The sequence below is a fragment of the Plectrocnemia conspersa genome, unplaced genomic scaffold, assembly GCF_051122295.1.
Source record: "Plectrocnemia conspersa isolate PC_06_02 unplaced genomic scaffold, ASM5112229v1 ptg000005l, whole genome shotgun sequence".
Taxonomy (NCBI): domain Eukaryota; kingdom Metazoa; phylum Arthropoda; class Insecta; order Trichoptera; family Polycentropodidae; genus Plectrocnemia; species Plectrocnemia conspersa.
In genome coordinates this window covers 25,421,298-25,445,931 of record NW_028277169.1, presented here as the reverse complement: position 1 = coordinate 25,445,931, position 24,634 = coordinate 25,421,298, and the positions used below count along the sequence as shown (strand labels likewise).

At 27.1% G+C, this 24,634-nt stretch overlaps 1 protein-coding gene across 7 annotated transcripts in view; it reads right to left on the bottom strand.

Moving 5' to 3' along the window:
• LOC148235298 (monocarboxylate transporter 8-like) overlaps nucleotides 1-24,634 on the bottom strand; it is a 306,309-nt gene that overhangs the window by 203,374 nt on the left and 78,301 nt on the right. For 3 of the 7 annotated variants that reach the window (XM_088186598.1, XM_088186602.1, XM_088186603.1), the window contains exon 1: nucleotides 5,031-5,283. The exons of 1 other annotated variant lie outside the window; for it this stretch is intronic. The gene's annotated coding sequence lies outside the window, so the exon portion shown is untranslated. Of the gene's footprint in view, nucleotides 1-5,030; nucleotides 5,284-24,634 lie in introns of those variants that run through there. 3 more of the 7 variants (XM_088186596.1, XM_088186600.1, XM_088186601.1) reach the window with 1 other exon arrangement.

Here is a 24,634-nt window from a genome sequence, read left to right as displayed (position 1 = left end):
CATAATTTATTATACATGTAGAATATCACAAATCATCGCACTGAATTTGCCATTGACAAATTGGGATTTAACACACGTACATTTTTGGCCTATTAACTCTTTTTTTTCTAACCCATAACAAGTTTTTCATAATTTATACTAGCACTGTTTATTATCGATTTTGACAAGATGGAATTAATGGTAGCTTTTTCTAAAATTATATATAATGATTAATTGTCCAATTTTTTAGGCACCATAATTTATAGGTTCGAATGTGTAACTGGACGCATAAATTATAATAATAATTAGATGTAATATAATATTTTACTATCAATTTTCTTCGCACACACTTGCTTGAATACAAATGAAATTTTAATTTCGCCTTTTCTCGTTTTATTGCGCACTCAAAGAATACTTCTCACATACGAGACACACTTTCTTTGTCATAACAAAAATTTTACGAGGATACGGAGGATCAAATATTTTTTTCACGACAGTAGTAGTCAATAAACGGAGCTTTAGGAAAGTGCTTTTGATTTCTCTCACTACGTGACCGTGTGATAATATTATGTTAAACAGAAATATATAAAAATTAATAAAAGAAACTTACGAGAAACCAAAAATTTATGATTAATATTTAATAACATTGCTATTGGTTCAGTTCTGATTATATTGACGTATTGCATGCATACTTCATTAGATTTTTTTATTATCAATAAAATGTATTTAGTAAGATACAAAGATTATCTGGAATTCAATTAAATGGTTTAATCTGAATGTTATTGTGTACAAATATCAAAATTAAACACTACTTTTCAAAGAGAAAGACGTGAATCCATGTATCATAAAATATTAATTTTTAGGATAAGAATGTGTTGACAAAATTTTTAGTTATTATATTACAATTATAAAGCAACCACCATATTCCTAAGACCTTGCTCCCTCCTATTTAACAAAATTACAATTGCGCATCTTAGATAATTAAAAAATGCAATGTGAGTTTTTAAAAGCAAATCAAATTAAGACAATAAATGAGTAACAAAAATGTAGGCAATTTTTTTTATAAAAAATCAATATTTTATCATTTTATAAAAGATTTTGTATTCTTGATCCGAATAAAAGTAAGCTTTTAATTACATAATGACTATAACTTTTAAGTATAAATTAAGTAGTTAAAAAACAGACACTTTAAGCTAACTTATTTAATTCAACATTTTTTTTAATTAAAATATATTGTTCGATTTCAATGTAAAAATAAAAAAAAACATTTTAGCTATAATATACGTTGCATAAATTCATAATTTATTAAAATATATTTCATTTATTATATAAAAAATATCCTAATTACAACTATTGCAATATTATAAGACTTTGCAACTTTTTTATTGTATAGAACACTCTTTTTTTTGCATTAATATTTTTTTCTTATTCATTGACTTAATTCAAGATTTAATATGAAATTATTTTAATAGATTTTTAATATTTTGTATTGTTTACTTTGTTCATAAAATAAGTATTTGAATTTTCATTTAGAAATATCTGTTGTTAATAATTGCATTTTTATATCAATTACTAAATAGTGAATAAACAATGTTTATCTAAGAGCATGAGTTAATAACCAAGGACGTTTTAATTTAAAATAATTTATCCACTGTGCTATTAGCAGTCCATTATATATATTTACATACATACATTCATTTATAATAACTGAAATTTCTACATCCCTTTTAACATCTTATTTCAGGGTTTCGCTCTTGAGAAGAGCCCCTTATCGTAACCCAGCTACTTAAAACAACTTAATTAACACTTCATAAATAAGGTTAAGATTATCAGTTGTATAATATGTACATATATACGATGTAATATTTTTAATACAGATTAATTATTTTTTACCTCATTCACTAGTAACTATTTATAATGAGAAAAAGAAAATATTTCCCAAGTTGGAAAATATTAGCAATGCTTTAATCATTATATTTAATGACAAATTGTACACTAAGGAAGAAATGAAAAGTGAAAATATATTGATACCAAAGATAAATTATTACAAAAGAAAGATATGATTAATGAATACGAATCAGATTTTATAAGAACATAAGAGATCAAAGATGTGCTAAAAATAATGAAAGAACTAATTACAGGTATTCGAGAGACATTTTAAACACAATATATATGACAATTCTCTAGCTAGTAATGTTTTATAAGAATCGAGATTGCAAAAAAAATAATAAACTATTTTTGAACATTAACAGATCAATTAAAAGCCACTAGCTGATATCACTAATATTATTGTATTGCATAATGAAAATTTTGCAATAATCGAAAAATATTATTAACGACAGTAGTGTCAAATGTCTTAGCATAAACTATAATGTTAATTGAGAAAGAGCTCTGAAATTATTGAATAAAAACATTTTTTTAAAGAGGTTAATTGTCAAATAGTATAGCTTCATACATTGAAACCATTAATTTATTTGTCAATATAAATATTAACAATATTATGTATTTTTTTATATTATTAAGGGTGTATTGTTTTTTTTATTTTCAATAGTTTTGAACAATCTAGCAAAAATTATTTTGTGATGATCAATTGAAATTATAATTATATAGCAATCAATATTTAAGATTAACCAGACACCAATGTTCATATTTAATTCGAACCAAGGTCATTCAAGTCAATAGTCAGCAACTTATTACATTCGTTTATTGTGCTGACATTAAACAAAGGGTGAGCTTTAAAAACGTTGGTATACATTTGGACTCTAAGCTTAAATTTACTTAAACATATAGCAAAACTCAGTTCCAATGGCTTACTGCTTGTAGCCTTAAACCAATATTCAATAATAAAAGCATATTTTAATTAAAAATACAATTTTAAAACAAATTAAAGTGAATTAGTCCAGTAAAAACATATGCTTGCTCGGGGTGGAGTAACATGAACCATACATTTTTTCAAAATATATTTAAAATACAGCAATTACAAACTTTGTATACTAATTTCATAATAGATAATTTGTACAACGCATAAAAAATACTGCAATAATCATAATAAAAAATAATATAATAATATTTGGCGATACCATATTAAAATATTAATTACTCAACTCAAATTTATAAATTATTTTTATATTTCTGCCTAATCTATTTTATTATTACTAAAAAAAATGTATCCAAAAATTGTTATAAGCAAGTATGTATTTCGATTTAATCTTACGTTTGTAATAAACGTTTAAAACAGAATAAAACATTATAAAAAATAATATTTCTACACTACAACTTTTGTTCATTAAAATGTTATTATTGAAAGAAATGGTAGCCTATATGATGTTTAAGAATGTTTAAATGAAATTTGCTGTTAGTAATTTAAAATATTATTTAAGCTCTTTCGGACACAATAGAAATTTGAAAAAAAAAACCGGCGTCCATATTGGATTAAAAGGTATTAGTAACTGACGTATATTACTAGTATAATTTCCAAGTAAGTTTTATTTTATACTATTCTGTCTGCATAAACTAAACCAGTATGATTTAACAGTGGTTATCGCAAGAGCTTCTAAATCATTCAAGCTGAGTGGCTTTTTCTTGATCATTTGATAAACAGAGATACTACTACGAAAATCGTCGTAGAACACAGTGGTTATCCACCTTTATGATGGGCTTACTGTAAAAACAAATATTTTGTGTGTATGTTGATATTACAAAAGATCGTGCATTATGAAAAAGTTTGGCCAAACAATAATAGCAAACTTCTATTGTGATCAGCTGAAGTAAAAAAGTCGAATTCTGCAATGAAATAATGTGCGTTCCTATGTGGCAAAATTGACTCTCGGTAATATCGAAGAACTTTACTCGAAAGTTTAATCTCATCCACCTTGCTTTTTTCTACCGATGTAACAATGTAAGCGATGTTAAAAGGAAGCTATCGGAATATTCACATCAAAGCTTTCGACATTTTATGCTAATGGAATTAAAAATCGAACGAGAGGTGGGTAAAGGTTTTATCTCTAGAATAAAATTATATTTTTATTAAAATAATCAATTAAATAAAAATATAAATTCGGGATTATCAAGTACACATTAATTTTTTTTTATAAATAATAGCAATCAAACTGGTTGCAACGGTAAAATTTGCATGTTTTAAGATAATTGCAGCAAAATAGCAAATAAAATATTTATGATTTTATCGATGATGAAGAAGAATACTACATAGAGTAATATTATAAAAGCATTAAAAAAAAGCTTAAAATAAATATAATAATGAGATAATTGGATCATAATTATCAGGCTCTAACTAAAGGAATTGCTGTATGCGAAACTATGGTAAAAGGACCTCAAATTTATAACAATTGAGATTAAACCTAAGCGTCCATTCAAAACGAGCAACATTCTCGTTGCAAATAGTTCAGTAACTATAAAAAGCACTTGAAAATTGAATGGGTAATGTTTTTTACGACATAAATTTAATGTAAACAAATGGGTTAATACAAAGTTTAATTTTTTTATATATTATTATGTATTATATACTTATATAAATGTATATAGCACATACCGCCATTTTTTTTAAATATTTAAGATTAGCAATAACTTTTACGTGGAATAAAAAACGTTGTAATATAGTTGAAGCCGTTAAGGATACCTTAAAAGTTTGGGAATATTGAATATGAAAAAACAAGTGCGCCGTTAATATTTTGTTCGCCTTATAAAATGATATTTTTCCAAATAAAATATTTTGTTTATTTAATTTAAATGAACCAACAATTCCTTTGTTTCAATATAAACAAAATCCTAAAAAATACATAATCCAACACTATTTTCGTATAAAACCGTTGTAAAAAAACTAATCTATTCCCTAGTAATCCTACTGTTACAAAGAAAATCACCTAAATTAGTGACGACAGATTAAGGAGAGAAAAAATAGATTTACAGCATGAATTTATGCCAAATTTAATATACGGGAATATTCCAAGCATCCCTAGCAAGAGCTTCAAAACTGCCTAATTTGAGATGCACAGATTTAAACAACAATATTAGACATATGAACGTGTACTCACTAGCTCTGGCCGTGAAACGCGCCGTTGTGGTCGGAAAATCGTCGATCCTTCTTCTCCTCCTGTGTCACTACCGAGCATTCAATCACTCACAGACCGAGCACACGCACACCCACCGGAAGAGCACAGTCCCGGGTCATCCCGTGTCCCACATGTCGATCGAGCGTGATTTGTTTTTGCCGCGGGATTCGCGCCGGCCGGCCACCTGTCGGCGGTGCGCGGAGGCTGCGTCCCGTGCGGAGGACCAGGCCACACTGCGACGAGAGCACGCGAGAGCGCCTACCTCGGTGCTCAAACCGTGGCGCGCACCATACAGATTTGACCCTATGTTGGTGCGAGTTTTGATTCGCAGTGATTGAGAACAAAGTTGTAGAAAATCTTACAAATGTACGTGTATCTGAAATTAGTGAAGATTTTGCTACACTCTACAATAACATTTTCTTTCTACAAAGAAGCTGATTCATATGTTAAAGTAAGCTCTGATACGATTTTTCTTGGCACTTAGTCGTATTTTGACTCAGAGTCGTAACTAAGTTAATTAATTACCTGAAAAATATTGATTTTTTTTCAAAAAATATAAGTCCCTTCTTAGTATCTATCTCGTCCTATTAGTGTCTGCGCTTAATAAAATACATAAAAATATTAATCGCGATAATCTCTCAATAAAATAAATATAAACAAATAATATAATTTTTGCGAAATCAAGACACAACATATTTTAGTACAGGATTAATTATGCTAGATATTGAAAAAGCATTTGACACCATTTGGCACTACAGCTTAACCTATAAATTATCTATATATAAAGCCCCTGATTATCTTATATACATAATACGCTCATACCTGAAAGGTCAAAGCTATGTTGTTTTGCTAAGCAATTAGCTCTATATACCGCGTAAAATCTCAATAGAGTCCCACAGGATAGTTTGTTATGACCATTCCTCTTATTTATATATACTAAGGACATTCCTATTTTTGATTTACGATTGATTTACGCTAGCGTTACAACTTCTATGGTCTTGAATCAATTGCAATTAAATTTAAAAAGCTTAACAAAATTTAAAGGAAAATGAAAATAAATCTAAAGCAAAATTTTTACATCACAATGTAAGGCGAGCGTCAATTACCTACATGTAGTACATCTAGGGCATCCAAATACCCGCCCAAATTCAATGCCCGGTTCTCGGGTATATGCTTATATAACGGAACCGGGTACCCGGTTTCGTTCCGGGTATTTTTGTCAACTATTATATATTGACCCGAAATTCAGATTTACGAATATTATATATCTTGGATTTTGAATATAATTCATTTTACCTTTACGATACCCCGCTTATCACTATCTACTCTGTATGCAGCTGTGATTTTAACGGACTTCTTGGAAGCACCGAATATCATTGCCCGAAAGGGCTTAACTAATCTCTTAATCGGTTTTGCAAAATAAAAAATTTTGCTTTTTTAAAATCGTGTGAAAACAGATGTTTAATTTTTAAAAATTAAACATTTTATTGAAATGAAAGGCCCCAGTTCCGGTTTTCGAAGCCCTATATACATCTGAACTGGCTTAAATTCACTTAGCATATCACAGAATTCAATAAGCTTGCTGCTATTGCGGTCCTAAGACCGATAATTAAAAAAAAAGTTAAAACTGCTCTTGTTTATGAACAACAATTAATTTTGTAGCGACCACACACAGATAACCATGTTTGAAAGGGTTATTGTCTCAATGTATTTAACTGTATTTCTAAATTGGATAGTGTTGCCGTTTATGAAAAGTTTCAATTGATCAGTTATATTTTTATTGGTGAAGTTGATATGTACCGATTTTAATTCATTCAACTTTATTCTCTATTTTTTGCTCTGCTTTGTGATCCTATCAGCGGCTTGTTGCAGCTTTTTAGTAGTGATCGCTTTTTCTTTTCTCACTGTCAGTTTTATTGTATCATCCACGAATGTCGCAAATCATACGTGTACATCATATATAGTATCGTGTAAAAAATGCCCTAATCTCGGTCTTGTAAAATGCTTGATCTTGGTCGCCCAAGTGCTCAATTACGGCTAAACTACTTCCTTGGTTGGCAAAAAACGTTGCCATTTAAAGAATTTTGTGATGTTAAAAAATAGATGATCTGACGAACTAGATCTGATGAAAAGGAGGAATGTGGTAACAATTTAAAGCCGTATTTGTGATACCGCTGATTTTTATATAAATGTGTTAACCTGACTGTTGTATTATTTATATTTATACACGAAATTAAAAAAACAGAAGGCATCACTTTCTTTGACAGTGAACCACTATTGCTATGTTAAGATGCTGCGTACTGTTTTTGGTTTGATTCAGGTTAATCGGCTTTTTTGAGTTCCCAAGAAACAAGACAAAAAAAATAAACCCCGGAAATCGGTAAAATTTGCGTGAAAATATGCATTTTTATGGCTAATACGCTATGTATTTCTTTTTAAAATCCTATTTCGTTTTATTGATTTTACATCGTCTCTATTCTATAACATTAGCTAAATTTATTTTTGTAAGTCTTGTTTGTATGTCAGTGGACAGCTTTGTATATGACAATCTCTGTAGTGATTTTCCTCATCCAAAAGAATAATCCAGCATTATCTTAAAATAGAAATTCACGAACATTTTGCTACTCTGCCAAATAACTAGTATAATAAACAACGATATATAATATTTTATTTAAATAATGCTTTCATGATTATGGTACATCGCGACCACTGATACATATTTTTGCGACTGTAACATAAGCCAGATGTTTTCGACCTTTTTTTTAGTGATACACTAAACAACATAATTTATTTTTGCAGCAACCCTCATCAGAAAACATAGTTTCAGATTGTATTTTTTCTTGAGCAGACATTTTTATTTTTTATAGTACTCAATAATAATAAATATAAAAGTGTAACCATATGATTTTTAATAAATTTATATGAATTTGTTCTATTTTTATTTTATAATAATTTAATTTTGTACTCTAATGATTTCTACAAAAAAATTCATATATAAATAAGTATGCTGATTTTATTTTTCTAGAAATGGTTCAGGTGTTTATAAATAATATCAATTAAAATTCATTATTTTTCTACACTTTTAATTTGGCAAACTTATGTATTAAAATAGTTTTGGGTGGAAAACAAAATTTTCTATATTATTTCTATGGGTCAACTTAAAAATATTCTAATTTCTCATTACCAAATGATTTTTGTTACTGTAGTGATGCTTGTTACTGTAGTGATGTTTTTTTAAATGTATGTTTTTTATTTATATTTTATTTTTACATTAAATTATATATTAGCTATATGCAAAATTTCGCTGAAAATTCAGTTGATAACATATTTTTTTTAAATATAAACCATGCTCTATTTTCTTTGTCACAAAAATCTTGTTGTGTAGTGTAATTAGTTTTAATATATTTACATAATATTATCAGTTATATGTTATTACAAAATAACATCGACTATAGTAAAGAAATGTACAAGTTCGAAAAAAAATTATCTAATTAATTTAAATTCAATTGTATGCAAAAAAAAGTGCTGCATAATGTAATCATCAAACTTTTTCTATTAAAAAATCTCAATTAACTCTGCAAATTTGACACGCACTCCTCACCACCCGTTTTATACACACTTTTACGTGTCATCAAAAGAGAAACGATGAAGAGGCACTCGAGCCAGTGGAAATAAGTGTTTCGGAGAGCGCTCTTCGCTTGGCAGTTAGAAGAAAGTCACGATCGCGTGATTTGTCCCTGAGAAAATAAAAGTGGCTTTGTGTTTAATTTATGTAAGTTTTACGCGGTCGTTATGGGGTGATGTTGCGATTCAAAGGAAAACTCCACGCCCCATATTTTCATCCGCTTTAAATTGGTTCGTAATTTTTAGGCGGAAGTTCGAAAGATTCTCCACTGTCGTGGCAATCCGGCGTTAACGGATGCTGTAAGTTAGAATATGGCGTTTATGTTGTTCTCAATTATTATTATAGCCAAAATATATTTTTTTTTGCTTACCAGCGTAGGGTGGATTTGATTTAAATATAAGTTTTAAACTCTAGAACAGGGGTCGGCAAACTTTTCTGTGTAGGGTCAGATTGTAAATATTTAAGGCTTGGCGGACCAGGTAAGCTCGTTTATATTTATATAGATAAATCCACTTAAATAAAAAGAAAAAAGCAGATTTTTACATATATTTATACCTCTTTTGCGTACACACTAATATAGAAACTGGTAATATGAGAATAATATAATTATTTTTTTGGGAAAACATTTCATCAAACTGAGGTACGAAGTCACTTTTTATCGTCAGAACTTATTATAAATGGCTTAAAATTCTAATCTTATGTACTTCATTTTTGATAATGTTTTTATACATGGACGCTGCAAAATACATATATAAATCTCCATGACTATGTTTTTAGTTGACTATATTCGTATTCTGAAAGACGCATTTCTATTTGCTACTTTACAAATAAAATGTTTTTGTTTTAAAATTGTTCAGACATATAAATGATACATCAAATTTCTAAAAAAATCTGCTAAAACTGTAGTTTAAGTTCAGAAAATATATCTGACACAAATTTTTGTTGGAATAGTGGTTTCACTTTTTTTTTAATTTTCAATGTCAATTGTCGTCGAAATGACTTGACTGCAGTGTAATTTTAATATATACAGGAACTTTGTTGTAATTTTAAGCTAAGTCAGAAAAAGCAAATTTTTAAAGCCATTCAGTACCTCATGAAAGTATGTTTTTTTTGTTAAGAAAAATTTTAATTACTCTTTTGAGTACAAAAAGTCTCAATAAAGCATTATTGTGGTTAAGCTATCAAACTGATATAGGGCAAATATATTTATTAATCATTTCTAATAAAAAAAATCACGCAACTGGTTCAATGACACAATAGATTGAGATATTTTTTTAAGAACCTACTGTTAAATAATACAATAAATAATCAGAGGTTTTAAGCACCTTGCATTTTCACAAGCGTCGTATTTTTTTAAACTAAACCTTAACCCGGTTCGAAAATATTTTTAACACTATCAAATAAAAAATATGTTAGTCGAATTCGCTTTGAACTGCATTTATTGCCGTTTTTTTAACTTTATTAAATATATTGTTCCATACAAACTATTTATGGAAGCTTTAACCTTAAGAAAACTTAGATTCAGCGAGTGTTCTGAGGAACCATTTGATGAGGTCAACGCCTTGCTATTTAATTGCTTATTGATGTTACTCACAATGTGCTCAACCTTGTTAAAAAATGTTTTTGTTGAAAGGCTGGTAGATTGAAAGAAATATATTTTCCCGAAACATGTTAATTAAACTGCAACAATCAAACATAACTAAATTATTTAATTATCGATTAATTATTTTATTAGATAATTAATGAGTAACTCATGTACTGACTTTGGGTACAGCTTCATTTTTATTTTTTATTTAGTGATAAGAAATTTTGTTGATCTAGTAATGACGATTTTTTTTATACATTTCAACAATAGTATTATCGCTCATTATAATTTATCAAACTAAGCGTGCACAATTATACAATATTTACAATCTGTATATATTGATAATAGATGTACTATTTATTGTGTATTATTTTATGCTTGTCACGACACCAGTTATTAATATTAATATTATTATTTATTTTATGAAAATATAATATTAAGAAATTTATTAATTAAAAATTAAATATAAATACACATTTTATTTCTTTCTCTTACTAATCAAATTATTTTCCACGTATTTTAATATAGGGTTGGGTTAACGGAAAACCACTACATATAAAATCAATTAACTAGAACGCTTCTACAGTATCGAATCGTAGAATTAAGGTTGCTGTTATATTTTACAAAATATTTATATAATAGATTCAATGTTAATTAAAAAAGTTATTTTTAAATGAATTAAATAATTTTATAAGATATAGTAATAATGTATATGCTAAAAAGTATTTTTTTAAGTAATGAAAAATTTTAATCAGACCTGTCTATAACAAAAAATCATTTTTCATTTATTTATTTTATACATAAATATGTACATAATCCTCTAAAATTAGGAAAATTCAGGAAAAGCTGATCCATAATGATCGATCAGAATTAAAATTATTTATTAATCACTAATACTGATACAATAGAAATTGAAAAATACAAAGGTTCAAATAAGATTTGACCCAGTTTTAAATAGAAATCATATTTGAGTGTTACAGTTTTATTTTTAAAACAGTTAATGTGATTTTCGATACATTTTTGATTTTTGATAGACACGTTCAGAGAGTATATTTATCTAGGATTTAGGACGCAGATGTTAGATCGAAGACCAAATTTTTTAACCACTGAAAATATGGACTATATTTATTCTTTTGCTAGCTTAAATAAATAATTGTATTACGTCAATGATTAAATCAAAAAAATAGCAAAGAAACTAAAAATGTAATTATTGTCTTATTTTTTCCAGTGTATAACGTAATTGTTTGCGTTCATGTATAAGTATTATGCTAGCATCCTTTCTAACTCAATATTTGACAGACTGACAGCGGAAACTATCAAATTAGATTATGGAAACAGCGATGAAGTATACTGTCGGAGGATCGAATATATTATACCAAGTTTGCGATCGTAACTTTATTTCCTCTTGCTCTATTTACCGGGACGATCACTTCCGCGAAATGTTATTGCCAATCATCCGTGCAGGCCGTAACTTCGTTCAGAATCATCTCAGACCTTGTCCAGAACCTACAGATCATTACGACGAATGAACCCTAAAACATTTTACGAGCGATGTTAAGCGGAAACGCTGAGGTTATGATGACACTAAATTTTCATTTACAACGCCGACAATGATTCGAAAGCCGGTTGCACTTAGCGGAATATTGTGTGCGATAATCAGTTTTACCAGAGTTAAGGTATATATGTTATTTAATAGATGAAATAAAAGTTCTTTAATATTTTTGTTCAATTAAGTACGAATACATTGAGTCGCACCGACGTGTAAGTACTATTAACAACCCTGAAATTGTTTATTGCAAAAACATAATAATTAAAATTCACTACATTAAGCATAACTTTTTTTTAATGTTTAACAAGCTGTCTAATTATTGATCTGTTCTTGTCCGAGTACTCATAGCTCATAGCATTGTTGCTAGGTTATTAATAAATATAGAAAATCTCAAGATCCATGTGTAATGCATGAAGTAATAAATATTTTATTAAATATAATTTGATTAAATACTGACTGTCGATCTGTATATATAAATAATAACATACAGTCTAATTTTATAAAATATAACAATAGTCAAGATGTATTATTTTAATTTTTTATTTTTAATTATAAACATATTTTTATAATTAAGAGGTATGATACTAATTTATTAGGTATTTATTTTTAAAAGGGTACTATACTAATTTATATAATATATTTGTAATATCTTTATTTATTTTTGAGCTATTATTTTTAGCCGAGCTTATGATAATTAATAATACCTCTTGTAAAGTTATTGAATATATAATTTTATATTACTTATTTGCATATTTGTTATTTTAAATATAAATAACAATATCTACTCACTCATTTAAAAAACTTTTTTAACATAATTATGTATATTAAGGATAATAAATGGAGTACAACAGTCCCATGGTTATAGCTGTGCATTACAATTAAGTGAACCAAAAAATGTAATATAGAAAATATTTCTCTCAACATTTAAAACATTTACATCAAAATTTTCATTTCATTTAATTGTGAATATTAAAAAAAACAGTTATGCGTTAAATGCTCCTGTAGGAAAATTTATAATGTATTTTATAATAAACAATATAAATAAAAGTATACATGATAAACACAAATTCTATTCCAAATTTTTGTTATATTTTATTTTCAATAAAAACAGATTACTACCTTTCACTCTGAGTGTATCGTTCGAACTTTTTTCCTTTGAAGTGTAAGGATGCGATAATAATGTCGACGGTCGAATATTTTCCTTAGCCGAAAATATTTTTCGCGTTTCTCTTCCTCCCTTTTCGCCTCCTGAAGGTGAAAATATTCAACGATAAGTTGAGAAAAGCAGAGAAAACTCCGTTTGGACCTTTACGACCTCTTCGCAAATATCTTCCAATCTTATCTTTTGTCTACAGATATTTATACATATATGTATATAATAAACAATAACATATCATACCTACTTGTATATTTTATAGAAAAAGAAGTTTATTATCACTTACATCATCCGATAGTTATTCCTTTATAATTATATATCAAGGTATCCAAAAAGAGTATCGTTTATTTTTAAGGTAAATACATATATGTATATTTTATATAGTTAATAGTATAATAAAAGTTCGAGACGTTCAACCTAACGTGCTCACGAGAAATACATAAAAAAAGTAAATTCAACTCGTGTGAGTTTTAATTGCATCTCTCTTTGACCAATGAAACTTTTGTATGGACTTAGCAAGTTAATACCAATCTCTTTATATAATACATCTATATATTTTTCTAGCAAATATCCGTTATATGGTTGGATCAAAGGTCGTAGTGTAGTATTTTACCGACCATTTGGCAAATTGGAACTCACGCGTGATTTACCTCATTTTTCCATAATAGGTTTCGATTGTACGGTAAATGTGTATTTTGTCATTCGGTCAAAATGTCATTTACGGTTTTTTTGTATAGAATACGAACATATGTATTAACGAACGTAAAATTTCGACACCGTACAATATAATTACGTCCATAGAACAATGGGGCACGTGCGCTATATAAAAAAATATGTGTCCCGCAGTAGAATTCGAAAGTTAATGGTTAAAATAGCTCTATTATAAATTTTGATGCTAAAATAAAACTTTAATAGAATTCTTTTGAAGAGCAAAAGAGTATTAAAATTTTGTATTTTTTATAATAACTCATTTTATACGTTTTATGTTAAGACATATTAAAGCAATTGTATGATACAAAATGCACCTTCAATATCTCTAATTTTTTAGACAAAGCATTGCTTATTAAACAAATAACTTAAAGGTAAATAGTTATTGGATGCTAAAAGATGGATTCTAGTAATGCATTATCAATTAAAAATATATTGAAGAAATATTGGGAGTTATAGTTGATGTTGTATTTTTACACAATTGTCGTAGTTTTTATCAGAGTTTTTTATATAGATTTTAAAACTATTTCCAAAACTAATATTCTCAAAAAATTATTACAAAAAAGTGAAGAGGGCAAAAATATTTTATACAATATTTATTTAGTAAAAAAATACAAATTCAAATACCTTTAAAGATATCATAAACAGAAATCTACCTAATTTTAGCATCTTTTCCGGGAACATTAATTACATGTAAAATTAAATCACTATTAAAAAATCTCTGTCAAGTCTTAAAAAATAAGCTTAAACTATTGTTAGTATAAAACAAAAATTCTTTTGAAGGTTTAAAAATACCATTAAAATCTTTTATGCATATTTTGTTATTATTATGTAATGTTATAATTGAAACTTTAATAAAATAAATAAATGTACTTCATTATACGTAAGAAAATACAAAAATTATTGATTTACTTCCTCTTAAATTTCATGAATATAGTAAATATCAAAGCTGTGCGAAGGGAGGGCAAAAAGGGTGGCTACACCAGGCGCCAAAATTGCCAATACTAATTTAAACTTAAAATATCAGTTTTACACGAATGCTACAACTTCATAAAAATTTCGCTTAGTAAAAAAACGTTCTTTATTGCGCTAAAAATAGTTTGACGTTATGAAGTTCATCAAATGATATTAACAATAAAAATTGCGACATTTTTATTTTAACTAATAATTGAAAATACATTGTCATCTCGAAGCCGAAAAATACCAAGTAAGAAAAATTCTTACTAAAGCTATTTTAATTTCAGTCAAGTGATTAAAAATATTTTAAATAAATTTTACAAGGCAAAGTACTTTAAATGATCAGAGTGCGCAAATTAATCAAATTATACGATATGATAAGATTACAGAACATGGTAATTGTGTCATCAAAGAAAGGTTAATTAATTTTATCAAATCAAAACAGTATACTATATAGCTACTGGCACAATACATTTTAAAAAAATTCTGGCTGACAACTTTGATATTTCAGACCTTAGTGTTGAGACTATGGTGCAAATATGGTTAGTAAATATAAAGAAGTGCAGACTTCAATTATTAAATAAATAAATTTGTATATACTTTGATTTTATACAAGCTTGATTTTAATATCTGTTTTTATATACGTTAAAAGACACAAATTGTGTTTATTACATACTTTATAAATATGTTTATTTATGAAAAATATAAACTGTAACAATATTAAGAACATTGCTAGTTATTGAATGAAAATCTTGAATCATTTTTGAACTGTATTAGGTACTAAATTGTGAGACCCACGTTTTAAAATTATTTGTTATATGTATAATTTAAGGTTAAAATTTAAATACTAATAATTATAATTAAAACAAGTAGATATAAAGCTTTTGATAAATATATTATAATTTTCAGCATCGCAGGAAAACTCAACACAGTATACGACGATATACATATAATATAAAAATTATACTTTTTAAACAAACAATCTTAAAACTTTTATTTTTTACTCTTTTTGTAACTTTGTAACTTAATAAATCTTTCCTTTTGATATGTAAAAGTTAGGAAGCCGACGAAATGGTAGTTTAATTATCGATTACTTAAACATACAAAATTTGAGACCGAAGCTTAAATAGTGTTCTACAAAACTTTCAAAAAAACTCTTCTCACAACTTCGCGATACACGACAAAAAAATTAAACATAAAAAATTGTACAAAATTCGATGGATAGAAAAAAATAAAGGATCATAATATTGTGACATGCTCTGTATGCAGTTAAAAATAAAAATTAGATAAAAGATACATAAATAAATAAAAAAATTCCCATTGCCATAAAATATTATAATAAATATATTTTTATTTATACTATACTATGTACCACATACACTTTGTCTAGTTATGATTCAGCTTAGTCATATTATAGTAATATAATAACAACACCAAATAACAATATCCGAATCGTCAACAAGCAAACGCAATATTCATAGTTAGTTTTGTATGTATATATACATATGTATGTGTGTTTCCTCCTTTACAAAATTCAATAAGCGATAGCATTACGAGCCAACAATGTCCGGAAAAACCAGACCTTATCGTTGTAATGGGGAAAAAATCTAGACTACATTTCCAAGGATTTTTTTCGTACAATAATATAAGATTATATTATACTTTAATATCATTTTCTTTCCGGTGCAATATGGACATTTTTAATAGTTAGTAGCCCACAATATAAAAACAATATTCTTAAAGAGTTTTTTACTATTATTATATTTTTAAATAGTAAAAGTATTATAAGGCAATAAATTATGATAATACATTAAGTGAGGTATAATATTATTTTATTAGATCTGTTGTGGAAGAGAAAAAAATATCTATTAAATCAGTTTTACTATATATTTATATTTAAACGACGTACGCAAATTGAACCATACAATATCAATTTACTGAATAAAAATTGAATTATGTCCGTAACGTTTTTACCCGTTGACAAAAACATAAGTCATAAGAGCGAAACCCTAGTTTCTTCACCGCCCTTGGGGCGTCTCAAATCTTCTCTTTATCACACTTTCGAGAGAATGTGAGTGATGAAATTTTAATATTGCAAGAGTTGCTGATTTACGGCGCACCTAAGGGCATTTCAGAATATCTGAAAAAATCACAAAGACAAACGTTCAAGCCTGAACATAAATTTGCGTGAAAACACACTTCATTCATAGACGAGATTGTTAATATGTTACATGGCTGGAGAATTGTTTAGGTTAGGTGGTTTGGGTTGTTGGTCCGCATATACTTGCGGTCGTGTTATGTTGATGAGGTTAGGACACATCATAGCGCTGAAAGCTGTTAACAAGAAAATAATTGTTGTTGGTATGTAATTTTAAACGTTGCGCCTAAAGCTTAACCACTGATAGCTTTAGTATATAAAATTAATTGAATATGTATTTGAACTAACTAATGAATTGCATACTTGTTTTTAAGAAGTTAACAACATAATATAAAAACTATTCCTTTAAAAGTTATTTAAAATGTTTATAACATTATTTGTTGACAATTTTTTTTAATAAATTGTTTTTTCTTTGTGTTGTTTAATTCTGAATTTACAATGCTACTTAAATTGTATTATGTATTTTATTTATTAAGCAGTGTCTTGTAGTATCGTAGTTTTGGGTCAAAAAATAGCAAAATTGTCTCAAAACTTGACTTTCTGAGTTTTTAACGATTAATGGGATGCTAAAGGTTCAGAACTATAAAACTATGTGCTTGAATTTGTGAACTCTGACCAAATCATCTTGATTCTGATGACTAAATTGTGATTATAAATTGAATATCTGAAGTACTGACTTTGCTTACAGAATTATATAAGAACTCCACCTACCATCCTTTCCATCGTCTAAGGATCCTAGTTTTTAATAGTTTTTCAAATGAGTGAGTAGATATTGTAAATTATATTTAAAATAAATATACAAATAATTAATTTGAAATTATATATTTAATAACTTAAGGTGTATAATTTTTTAACTTTTGCTTTAAAATATATGAATTTATAATAAACAGACTTGAACTTGTCTAAGAATAATAAAAGATGAAAATTTAATAATAATAAATTTATATTTTATGAATATATTATAAAAAATAGTATAGTACCCTTTAAAAAATAAATAACCAATAAATTTATATCGTATCCTTAAAAAAAATCAACGGGAAATATATAAAAATAGTATAATTTCAATAAAAACTTTTTGTTTTTATTAATCATAAAAAAATGTTTTAAAAATAATACATATTGACTATATTTATATTTTATGAAATATACTGTATATTATTATTTATATATATGTAGGGTCTTATTCTTAAAACTAACATTAATTTACTGTGATCAGAATGATCATCCATCAACAAGGAAACAAGACAATAGCGGAAAGTATTGGGACCACACAATAGCCCTCGTTACGACCAGAAAAATGTTCTTACTGTAAATATTCTTCGTCATTGAAAGAATATATTTTGTTGCGAAACGGTAACAGATATAATAAATCGCCAGATCCACAAGATTCCCGTTTCAGTATACGACCTTGGACAATGCCCATCAGGCAAATGTCACTTTCTAAAAGCGTATACCTATTTTGCTGTTTTAAGAAACGAGTACATATATTGGCTGGATGATTGTGATTGCTTAGCAATCTAAGCCTGGACTCCGATAAGGAGAGGGTAAACACAAGCAGCCGCTCAAATACCGCCCGTGGATAACATACTGTCATGGGCGCACATATCCTCCATACAAGCACCACCATAGCAGAAATGGATCATCCTTCGCTAAACTGTCACTGACACACCATCTTTAAAGACTTTCCATGGACATCATCTCTGCGCCGGCTTCTCTACCAGCGCTCGGAAAAAACATATCGCCAAATGAAGGCGTAAATTAAAAATTCTATTCATTTTATTCCATATAAAAAATTCACTGCGTTAATTGGATTGCATAAACATGCTAATTTAAAAGTTAAGTATTATGAATTTTGATTTCTTACCTTTGCACTTGTGATATGGTGTCAAACTCTTACATATGTATAAGAGATCAAACAAGACTGAGATGGCTTAAAAAGATACAATTTATTTTATTTTTAACGTAACATATATTCAACGAATAATTTTCTGGGCTTACTTATGGTGATAGCAACAATCAATCAAGCTGTTAAGATTCGCAATTACGTCCCTCATTATTGCGTAGTAGTTAAGATGTCAGCATCCAGCACTAATACGAGCCATTACACTTTTTAACTAGCATGCTAGGAAAAAATATTTTTTTGACAATAGCTTCAATAAGCTTTAATTATATGATGTAAATATCTTTTAGTTATGCGCGAATATCATATTTTAGATCTCTATTACCTTTATATTTAATGTAAATAATATTTGTTTCGTGTACACTGGTTTATTTGTTATTTAATTGCGTTGGATACCGTTGCTCTATAAAATATTTAAATTACCTTTTATTTTACACATATTTTCGTTATTTAGTGCATTATTGCTATGCAACATAAAATACATGCAATTTTATAACACTCTCGAATTCATAACAAGAAGTGACTATAATGCGAAACATATTCAATGGGGCTCAAAAACGACAACACCCATTAGAATACAGCTTCTGAAAGCAATGGAGACTTGCAACCACATTTATCTTTAAACTGGACAATCAACATATTGGTCTATACCTATAGATAGAAAAAATTCTAGACCTCATAGACTTGCGAGTGGAATCTTCTTTGAGTCTTCTTCTCCGATCATAATTACCATGAGCACACAAATAATATACAAGGATAAAACAACATCCTTTCATAACAAGAAAACGAATTAAGCAGATTTGAATAATTCTATCCATTAAATATAAATAGTAATGAAGAAACGATAAAGAAAAAACACTTTTGCCAAACATCTGGAAAATGTTTTCAAACCACACCAGCTGAACTCGTCAATGAAATTCGATAAAGAAAAATAAACAAAACTAATAGAGATCAAATTAGCAATACTGAGAAATCTAAGCTTAAAAAAGCTATAGTGTATGACGTCATTACAAGAAAATAACTGTCATAGAATACATTTTTAATGCAATACAAAGAAAAGTTGCAGAAATAATATATATACTAAAACCAGTGAAGAAAACCGATAAACCGGCCTGCTTCTAATTTTATCGTAAGTCTATTTTCTTATCTATAATTAAAAATATTTATTTAAAAATGTTTGATGTTTATTTAGTGGAAAATAAAGCACAGTATAAACATAATTTTTTTTATCAATTCGTATAAAAATAACAATAAATCTTTCATTATAGTGTATGATCTTATTACAAGAAAATTACTGCAATAACTGACAAAGAAAACATATTTAATGCAATACAAAGAAAAGTTGCAGAAAAAATATTGATACCAAAAACCAGAAAAGAATACCGATAAACCAGAGTTTTATAAAGCAATCAGCCTGCTTTCAATTTAATCGTAAGTCTTTTTTCTTAGCTATAATTAGTGGAAAATGAAGCGCAGAATAAACATAAGTTTATTAACAATTCGTATAAAAATAACTATAAATCTTTTATTGAAAAATGCTAGAAAGAGTAAAAATTAGGTAGATTAAAACATAAGCTAAGTAGGAAAACTGAAATAATTATTCGTCTTACATGATCTATGGTGCATTTTTTTTTAACGTTGCTACCAAAGCAATAAGAACAATTTATAATTATAATAAGGTGCGATAAATTTTAATAAAATTAAATATGACGGGTGTAAAATAGTATAGGAGAATTTATGAATTAGTGTTGGAAATAATTAATTACAAATAACGATGTACATACGTACAATATTGTGTATATCTAATTATTATGTATAACCAACTGCTTAGGAAAGTCAGGAAATCCGAATATCTGGCAATTTTCTCTGCAAGGATACAACAGCAATAAATAGTATAATATGTATTTTCGGTAATAATTTATCATATAATAATTATCTTAATGCTAATATTATGGAATAAATAGTAAAACCCATGAAGGAATTGAAAGGAATAGACGCGGTACATTTTACCAACATTAGTTGACATTTTGTCATATTTCTGTTATATAAATTTACCGAATAATGTGCAAAAAATCAGAGAATTATTATTTTTACTTACTGTTTTTTAAACAAAATGATCTATATGGTGCTACAAAATATCTATATTTGCAAGTTAATTCCTTTAAAATTTGCTTTAATGATTCTTTACAACAAAAATATTACCATAATTATGAGGTATTTTTTTATTAAGGATTACATACAAATTTATAATTTGTCATTAGTTTTACTATGGTTTAAGTTCCAAGTAACATAAATTTTGTTTTTAAACGTGTTCAAAATTTTTCGGTTTTTAAAAATAAACTCAATTACTACTCAATTAAACTCAATTACACGAAAATAATTTTGATTCAAGTAATTATTAATTATTTGTTATAAATTTAATAAAAATTAATTTAGATTTTTTAATATTAGTATTTGTTTACAATATTGATATGTAATTTTAATGAGCAACTAATGAAAATAAAAACGCTACCCATTTATGACTAATATCTAAAAGACCTGGGTTTAAATTCCATATAAACCTTAGTGCTCTAGTGTCTATCGTGGCATGAAAATTATTTTATACGGTTCAATATATAATCATAATTTAGATCGATTATCACCGATTAGGTTTTTTCTAAGTTTTTCTGATCTCATAGATAATTATCGTAATTGATAATTAAAATAAAATTGACAGTGTGTTTTTAATGAAGTATATAATTTTTTAAATAAATTTTCAGACTATAAAATAGTCCCGTATTTCAGTCTGTTGTCTCACTACTCACTTATTAGCTGCGGATTGTATTTTTCCCGTTGTAACACATTGGGCTAACGCCTGTCATGTTGCTACGGAAGATTTACATTAAATAAATAAATGTATTATTTTATTGTTTTAGTACTTTTAATATAATTTTATAATTTAAACTTATGTGAAAATCGTTTTTTCAAAAAAAGTGCAAAATTAAAAATGATGCAATATTAAAAAAAAATTTTTTTTAATATTTGCTTATTCAAGTATTGTATTATATGTATATGTAACATATTTATTAAATTACAGATAGAAATATATTTTGGGATATAAAATGTAGAAAAATGTTGATAACTTCTGTACAATATATATAACATTGTGCAGAAGTTAGTCTGATTTCCTGAGAGATTTACACTTTTCTTATGTACCATTGTCCATACGAGTATACCTTGACCCATAATAACAAAACTTCCTTTATATAAATGTATAAATTTAATTCTCAAAGGTATATATCGCTATTGTTTATTTTACTACTACATTTATATGAATATATAAAACAATCTAATTTATAACCTGTATATTAAAACTGCTCTAATAATACATAAAATAATATTTCAAGTTAATACGCATTATAAAATAGTAGGCATATTAAGCGTAATTTATTCCCCACCAACTAATTTATTAGAATAGGAAACCGAAATAATTCGCTCTTTTGGAAACTTTTACCTTTCCGGACTGAAGGGATCACGACCCATTTGCGGTTTCGTTTTAGCAGAAGAATAACGCGCCCTATAATACCAGAGGGAGCCCGAGTATAATTGGTGAAAATATTGCACCGACTTTAACCACCTGAAACATTGTTCCGAATCTCACTTTTAATTTAATTTACGGCACAATCGCACAATTAGAAATTATCTTAATGTTCCGACCGACTCCAATATTGACCATTTATATAAAATAATTACAAGGATCGGCCAATTTTCGGTGTAAATATATTCCAATTTTGAATCATTTATTTAATGACTTAGATAATAATGTATTTAGAATGCATCGTTGAAATATCAGATCAGCGTATACATATATAGCACTAATTTATTTAGGTACCCTTTTATTGCCGATCGGGTCAATATTTTCTGAACCTGTCTACGTAATGGCAGGGTTAGTCATTTTTCTTGTCCCTTTCCGCTTCATTGTGTCAAGGGGTGTCTTGAAGGGCTAAATTTTCATGTAGGCATTTATGATACGATCAAGTAGCCAATGAGACAAACTCGGATATGTATAAATTTATTTATCGAACATTGCTAGGAAATTAAAATGATTTTATCTTCTAACTAATAATTCACTTTATTAGTAGAAATAATCACTACTAGAATCAACATGTTAATTATTGCAGTGATATACTGCAACTACCTGTGCAACCTTTGCTGACGACACAGTTATTTTAGTTTCCCATGAGAACCTGGATAATAAAAAATACAAGAATGACTGGGTATGTGGAGAATAAAAGTAAACGAGCTTAAGTTTGTCAATGTTAGGTTTACCATAAAAAAAAAAACATCTGAATAATCAATAAATTTCCACAATCGAATGGTGCAATATTTTAGGATGTATCTTGACACAAGACTTATCTGAGAAACCCGTATTTGACGTAAAAAAAACGACTTTTATAATTCACTTTTTTTCGGTAACTACAATATGATAAAGATATTAATCTTAAAGGTAGCATGAAATAAGTACAGAACACGCTACAATGGTGAAATCTATTGTATTGTGTACAAATGTATAAACAAACACAGCATATTTTATTCCCCTCTGCTCTTTAGTATTTCGCCGAATTCAGTCTAGACTTAAGTCTGAAGAGTTGCAACTTATATTTGCCTTCTTTATTAATGCAGTCAAGCACTTGCACAATTAGTTTATTAGAGAAGTGGATAACTGCGTTGAGGTTTCCGAATTATATTCTACAAAAATATTAATAAGCAATGGATTTTAGGTATTTTTTTGGAATAAAACATATTAAAATTGAAAATAAATAGTAAATTATTCTAAATAAATATTTTTTGCAATTTTTAAAATATCTAAAACAAATTTATTAATCAACGTTAAAATGTTGTTCTTAAAAAACGTAATTTAAATAAAAATCTATTATTTAAACCTTAGATTTAATATTTAATTCATAAAAAACCTATCACCCAAAATTGTAAATCTTGTTCCTATACCGTAAATTTAACAATAGCCATAGTTTAATCCTTTCTAAAATATTTTATGTAAATTCAAAGTATTTAAACAAAAATTTATAAAGCAATACTAAATCATATATATTTAAATGGGTTATTTTTTATTTGTATGTATTTATTAAGAAATTAAAGAAAATATAGTTTAAATTAAGCCATTATTAATCTGATAATTATTTATAAAAATCATGATATATGCACTAAATATTTTAATTCATATTCTAATTATTATGTATTCTAAAAGGTGTTGCTTTCATTATATCACCGCATGTCATATTCGTTCAAGAAGCAACTACATATAATATATTAAAAAGCTAAGCCAATGATGTATTTTCTTGTTCATGAAAATTATTTATCAGAAGATTTAAAAGTTAACCATTTGACAAGGAAAATATTTGTTTAAATCCATTTTTTATATAATATTAGAATCTATTTTATGCTTGATACAACATCAAGACTAGATATTTTATAGAAAGTATCTTAAGATTCTCCTGCATTTTTTACATTTAATTGCTATTAAGTTAGATTGAATTTTTTTTTAAATAATATATATAATATTAAGCCATCTTTAATATTAATTTAATTTAATATTGCCTCCAAAATTGAACAAAATTTAATTTAGTGCATCTTAAAAACAATTATTCGATTTTTTTTTAATTGATTATACCTTTGTAACTACTCTCGATTTTACTAAAAAATAATTTAAGCCCAAGGCACTAATAAAATTAACTATACATAAAGATCGTTGTTTTTTTACTTAAAATACAGAGAAAATTTTCAATCGATATTTCCACAATACCATTTTAGCTCCATCTGTAACTAAATATTTATTTTTTAAATGGAAATTCTATACCTTTAAATTGTATTTATGACCAAACTAAATATATTTTTCCCAAAAGCAATTTTATGCAAAGGTAATTTTTACAGAAGTTCTCTAATTATATCAA